Here is a 7,402-nt window from a genome sequence, read left to right on the forward strand (position 1 = left end):
ATATTTGCGTCGCTAATAAGCAAGGTAGATGGATGTCAACAGCGCGCAGAAAAAAATGAGTTTTTTTTTTTTTTATTAAAACAACCTCAACGGTACAAGTTGTGGCAGGATATTACAAAGAACTATTTGGGCCGAATTTGAACCACGTACTTTCTAAAATCCAATCCCTCCCATTAACCACTATACCACACACATAAAACACAGGTCGCTGCGATCGGCTTACATCTTTTTCAGCCCGCCTGATTAAATTCTGCCCGTTAAATTCTGTATACCATAAAATATAGTATACAGGACAATGCCCGATTAAATTCTGCCCGCGCTTGCTACGTAACAACATAATACAGTGTGACAATAATACCGTTGTTTCAAGTAATGGCTGATAAACATTTTGTAAAGTTAGAGCGGATTTTCATTAATACTGTTAAGGCGCCACCTGCACCAGCCCACATTTTTGTTCTTTGATAATTTGTCACGAGCTTGGCATACTGCGAATTCACTCAGTCTATAAAATACTTTGTTACATAACGCTTCTCTAGCTCTGTTATAAAAGGGTTGGGCTCCGGGCACGTGGGATTGCGTCCCTCAACGTACGTGCCGTCGGGTTGCTTGGCCCACAAAGCTGTATCACAATAAGTCGACAAATTGTTTTATTTGTTTTAATTAAAGATAGTTGGTTATGTTTTGCAATCCTGTCTTCAATAATATTGTCTATCGTTTCGTTGTGTCGATCCCATTTGGGGTGTGGTGGCCATGCCCTACCGCGCTGCCTCACACCCATAACAGTACAAACAATGTTAATATAAATTCTGGTCCTTATTTTAATAAAGTTAGGCGTGGAAGTATATCTCTGCGTCTGAAAGTGGACGCTGATTTTGTAGTGCTTTGAAGTGCTAACTAAAACTGCAAAGCCAACATGGGTCGCTGCAAGCTATGTTCACAGGACATTAACACGAACGAATGACGGACAAACGTATATACATTTTGGATACCATAAAAATATAATATACCCTACAACGCAGCTACATTCCTGTGTATAACATCAATTAAGTTATTAGATTGAACGCACAAAGTTTAGACCAAGCCATCAAACCCAGAGATTGAAACTGTTCACCCATGCAACATCGTGTTTGTGTGATCGACTTATATTCCCCCTGACTGCCGACGGGTGTTGTGTAAAGGCATGTAAGACAAATTTCATTGCTAATAAGCATTTAAGTTAGTCCCGTAGTATACTGTTGTTATAAACACATACCACATATTTACACGAGAGAGAGAAAAGGCTGCCTCGCTAGATGATCTAAAGAAAATATATATTTGTGATGAATAACATGGCCATTCGTAATAATAAAAGCCTAATGTAGGAACGGTCGTTATCTGGTCAATGATTGGATGGGGACCTGTTCAAAGGAGGGCTGTATTGTATTGCACGGCTTTTGATTAGATAGGACACGTATACCGTCTGCATGGAGTATATGAACCAGCTGAAATGAAAGAACGCCATCATTCGAATTAACAGCGCCGCTTATTATTAACGACGGTGGGTAGTCTCCGGTGGAAAGAAATCGTTTGTCATTGTCACCGATGATATTTTAAAGCCATATCATATGAATTGTTCATTCATATTTTCTTACAATGGCGGCATACCGATGGATGCTTGAAGTTATAAACTTACAATCAAGACGATTATTGCAGTTGCGTTTTTGAAAGTTAATTCAAATCTCATATTTATAATTTTAAAAATCGATATAGCTAAACAAAACGAGGACAAAACACGAACATTGGCAAAAAAAATACCTGTTTTTCCATAGTGGCCGAGCAACCCAATATTCGTGACCACCTTCTCTCCCGCCCCAGTTGCTGTACACGTTAGATTCCCTCGCTGACCATGATGAAATGACGTCAAGGTGAACGTGCTGCTTGTGTTATGCAATCTCGTCCCAACTACCCTCGTCTCTCCGCTTGTGTTCTTTCCAGCGAATGTCCAGGTGATTTCTGCCGGGGGTTTGGTGTCTGTGGGCTGTGGCCAGGCAGGTGAAGTTATGGTCGGTGTCCGGTCTGACGTTCACGTCTTCGTTATAAACTTCGCCGGTAGTGGCGTTGATGATGTACACATCTTTGGGTGGCACTGCGGAAAAGCATTACAATTTGCATCAGGATAAGATTAACAAGAACGGCAATAGTTATGAGGGAACTTTAGTAGAAATACAGCATTCAGCAACAACCACAAATCAACATGTAATTCAAATTGTCAATCGAGTCCAGGTTTGTAGTCAAGGTTTCAAAAGGGCCGGTACCTGCCTTAGCATTATAACTCCATCATGTTCAGCGACTTCGTTTAAACAGCCGGGTGATTGTAAGACCAACCGGCGATGTTAAATTCGACGTTCCGGCCAGTATCCTCCACATAGTATTGTAACGTACCCCTACGCCGGGGCCTTGCTTGCTGCATCGGCTAAACGCAAATATAAAGCAAACGCACTCAATCCCATGCAACAAGCTTCGGGATCAGTCACTTCTCGATGTCCATTCACTGAACTGAGTCTTTCGTCTGTCACCATGGCTAAACAACTTACAACAGTCAATAACCGTTTACGTTTATTCGAGGCGCACGCGTTTTATGCAAGTTTCAAGCACCGTAGTGATAAAAAAAACATCGAGTACGCGCACATACCGGTTCAAGTGAACATGGTGCCACATCAAAAGCAAATACACCATAGGAAGATTGTGTTTTGATTAAAACAGCTGTGTCAAGTTTCTATTTACCATTAACTATCAAGGATGTATTTTTCCACACCATTGTAGCCGAATATTGAGCTTCGCATCTGTAGCGCCCCTCATCAGTTAACTTGAGGTCGTTAATCGTCAAGTTGCAACCATGGTTGTCATGGTGATAGTCATACCTCCCCGCACTGGTACTGCCCTCAATTGTGCACGCATCGTTCAAGGGTTTGTTGCCAAGCAACCACTTGAAGGTAATATTGGGAAAGCCGGATGGAACTCTTTTGAGGAAACATTCCAAGGTGATACCCCCTCCTAGTATCCCGTTCAACACAGACGTCGTCTCAGTAATTCCTATTCCTGTATTTAGGAGCAACCCATGATATTATAATAAATAGTTGTTCCGTTTTGCCAAATATAAGAATAAACTATCCTATGCTCGGCTACAAAAATGTATCAGATTGATTTGGCTTTCTGAGTTCGAAAATGCAACGTCATTGAAAGTTAGAGCGCATGTGGTTACACACGTGTTTTTAATACATGACCATTTATACCACGTTTTGTCCTAATTGTATAATGCTCGTATTAAAACGCTGCAATAAAGTCTAAAATTCCAATGGCTGGGCAAGAGAAATGAACAAACGATAAACAATCACGCGCGACAATATCAGAAAAGAACAAACAAAGGGGGACATTTCCTGGGCGGATCCAGAAACAATACAGGAAGGGGGTGGGCGGTAAGACCAACTGGTCTGCCTTCAGTTTAAAATTTGAAAGAGCGGGCGCACTTGTCCTACATGGTGCTCCTTCCCCCTTTTCCGAGGTTTTTGTTTTACATAATTCACGAGTAATATAAACATACTCACCATTAAACACGATAAGTTCTACTTCAGAATTGTTGATCCCTAATCCGTATAACACTTGACAGAGGAACTTTGTGCCATTCAAGGATTCAGAAACTTGAGGGATCGTCAAAGCCCCGCTTGTCTTGTTAAGTACAGGCGTATACCCCGCAATGGTCGATGTAGATGTACATGTGGCAATGGCTGATCCATTTACATGCCATTCGAATGCGACACCTGTACCACTGCACGGTGGAGTCACAGCCCAGTCAAGTGCCTTGCATTCTAGCTCCACATCTTCTCCCTCAACGGCTGTCAAAATCGTCTCTATGGAAAAAGCATTACAAAAAATCCCAAATCAGAAGTAAATACTCTCATTTGTGAACGCTCATCGTGACTTTCGAAATTGATGATCCTCTTGTAAATGTTTGGCCTTTTTGTGGGAATAACCGTTAACCCAACGAGAAAGAGATGCCACATGAGTTAAACATTAGCATTACAGTGTTTTAGTTTTATTCAAAATATCTTTGACATAATTTGACTTACTACAAGAAAGGTGCCATATGGCACCAATCACGAAGATACAAATCATCCCGTATAACGGACTCATTTCTGAAGAGATTCAGTTGTCTGTCAGTCCCCGAATAAGTGAAGCAAATCCAACGCGTTGCAGCGATTACAAAGAAGTATAACCGAAATAGGGAAATGGTGTTCGACGAATTTTTAATTCATTATGTCGCTTGTTGTGTAGCTATCACGTATTATTTTGACCATCTCATATAGGGTCACGTGACTCTGGGCAGGTATTACAACAATAATTGCCTATCCAGTGTTCGGTGCGTAAATCAAGTAATAAAAAACACAAGTTTGCCAGTTTGCCAGAATTTATTTAAAGTGTACCGTTTATTTCCAGAAAGGCGGAGGGCTCCTACCGTTTTGCACGCAAAGGATTCAAGAGACCGTGCGTGACCTCGCAGAAATTCTGATAAACCAAAATGTCTAACCGTTCGTATCTTCCTCTATTTTTCCCTCAAATTTCTCGGGAATGACAGATCCTGTGTCAACAGAAGTTCTTGGGTAGCACCGTAAAATTTTGAGACTGTAAATGGATTGTCTTCATCCCGGGCTTTCAAAGGTCCAGACAAAGCAACGACGTATGGCTATTTACGGGGGTAGATGCTCACATGCAGTGCAACATGGGCATGATTGTACATGTCCATGTTTACGGATATAATATATAAATGTATGATATCTTAATCTTGCTGCACGTAATGTACCGCAAAGTGCTCAGAAATTCATCATATTTTTGTCAGCATGTTCTTTAAAGACGAGGTGTTATTTATATGTATGTGAAACATTTTCAATTATTAACAATCCAAGCTTTTGATGAAGAGGGGGACAAATGGTTGAGACCTTTATATTAAGCTTATATATTACATTATCAATATTAACATAGCTAATTCCATGGGAAAAATTGTGTAAAAAAGTGTTAAAAATCACGATATTAATTAATGCTGCCATGTTAATGAGGACATAACCAACAAACAGCAATTATGTGAAAAGGAATCAGATAGGAAAGATCCTATCTGTCTGTCTGTTTGATGTCTGTGTGTCACGTTTTCTTTGTGTAAAAGGCCTAAAGAGTGTGCGCTAGCACGAAATAGAATGGTTAATGGAGAGGCTTGAGTGTTGTATGCAGGTCCATAAATGATATATTTAATTATGCTCCAATATCACCGTTTCTTGAAGTCAAGTTTGTCACGTGATGTGTTTCGTTCAGACATTGAATAGTTTAATGCTACACTTGATCTCTATGGAAACACTCCAAAAAGTATTGCTATAACGCACAACATGACGTTGATGATGAAAAAGTGGCAAAATAGATTCACGAAGGCTTACCACGCCCAGTAGGAGTCCACATGCAAATTGAGGTAAAGTAAACATTATTATAATGACTCCACCCAGCGAATTATTTTTTCCCAACCGAAGTCCGACAATATCAAAAGAGGGCGCTCTCTCTGCGTTATGCATATTCATGATGTCCAGGGCTTTTGAGAATGAGTTATATAACAAGGGACAAATGGTGTTTAAGATAATCACCGACGAACGGCGGCTTATTCTTGGACTCGTTGGAAGTAGTCCTGACTTTTAATCAGGTGATCCGAGTTCGAACCCTTGTGAACGTTTTCACTTCTTGTAAAGGAAAAATAAGGACACAAGGGGAGTCCTTAGATTGTGTGTTCTGTGAGCACTGGCTGGGCAGGCGGGATTAATCCTGTTTTATTTCAAATTCAAATGTCCCATCATCCTCAGTGGAAGACAAGTGGGGAAAATTAGGCCGGTGGAGAGACTGATCATGGTGGAGATCGTTCTGGAAAATACAATAAGGGTAATCATAAATTGAGGGCAAACTATTCAACATCAAAATCGTCATGGTAATAAACTGGAAGAATAGGAGCCTATTTCCGACACCTCGTGTGGCGTGGCCTATTTTCGCCCATCCCAAACAATTGAAATCTTTACATATGTGGATTCAAACAGTGCAATCAATAACTAGGGATCAATAACTGGGAAAATCACAGGCTTTACAGTTAACAATAAACATGAAACTGGGTTTAATCTGGAAATAATCTTGCTCACCATCCGTAACCAGCCCAATGCCCTCCGATTCCCGCGGTTGCTATGTCGGTTTGCTGCATTAGTCCGCATGGTGGCGCTATTGAAATATTAAAGTCGCAACACTTCTTCTCATTTTACCTTATAAATAATTAAAGTGAGGAAGGAATATTTCTTGGGACACAAGGCATTATATGCATGTAATGGACCAATCAGAAGATGGGAAACGGATGTCGTTTGGGATGGAATCATTCGCCGGTCGGCGCTGCACTGTTCGCCATGGGAATGCACGCGACACACGTGCGTTGTACACGTGTACTCATTTTCCGAAGCAAACTGCTCAACTAAACACCCCGTGTGTCCATGAAACCTCCAAGTAACTTTCAGTATGATCAGTTCCCTCGTGATTTTTTTATTAACTGGTCACAAATTTTCATACAAAGATCGCCGTTCCAAACGGTTGAAATTCGGTGTACGGCATCGCGAAAACCAGCTTATATAAAATAGCCACATCATCATTTCCTGTAATTTAACAGGGCAAATCATTTTCCACGAGACCCATCCGTACCTGAAAACATTGAAAACAATAGGGAGGTGCGATTTAAAACTTGACCCCAAATTCGCTACAATTGACGGCCTTTTAGGCCGAAGCTTCGTACAACGGAATTTCGGCTAACTATTTTTGAACACTGGGGGCGATGTCTTTTGCGCAGGCAGAATCGGCCGTGAATGCTCTTGAAATGTATAAGTTTGATTGTAACGAATGTTAAATTTGTGTGTTATATTTTGAAGTATTTTTTAAAAACCAATTTAGAGCGTCTGCAGCCAGGTGGTTCACAAACAAACCGTGTCGAGCATTGCCCCTAATGTTTCCTAATAAAACTACAAAAGAATAGTCTAGAATCTTCTTTTACAATTTATATGGTGTTTGGTTTTAACTGCCGCACTTATCGCTTGCAATCGGCGAGTTACAATATCTACACAAGTGCAAGTATACCGAAATGTTATCAATAATGTTGGGGTTGTGTGTTTTTGTTACGTGCCAAGAGGGAAGGATGGCGACTTAGATCCTCTAATTACATTCCTTAGAAACTCACAAACTTGATTATGGAAATATAAGTTGAAAATGTTTGATTGAAGCTCCCTTTTGATTATTATTTAATTCGTTACTAAACGCACATTCGGATCTCAGAAAATATATACATTTCCTTTACTTTACCAAACTC

Source organism: Patiria miniata, unplaced genomic scaffold (genome assembly GCF_015706575.1).
Source record: "Patiria miniata isolate m_02_andy unplaced genomic scaffold, ASM1570657v1 HiC_scaffold_29, whole genome shotgun sequence".
Classification (NCBI taxonomy): domain Eukaryota; kingdom Metazoa; phylum Echinodermata; class Asteroidea; order Valvatida; family Asterinidae; genus Patiria; species Patiria miniata.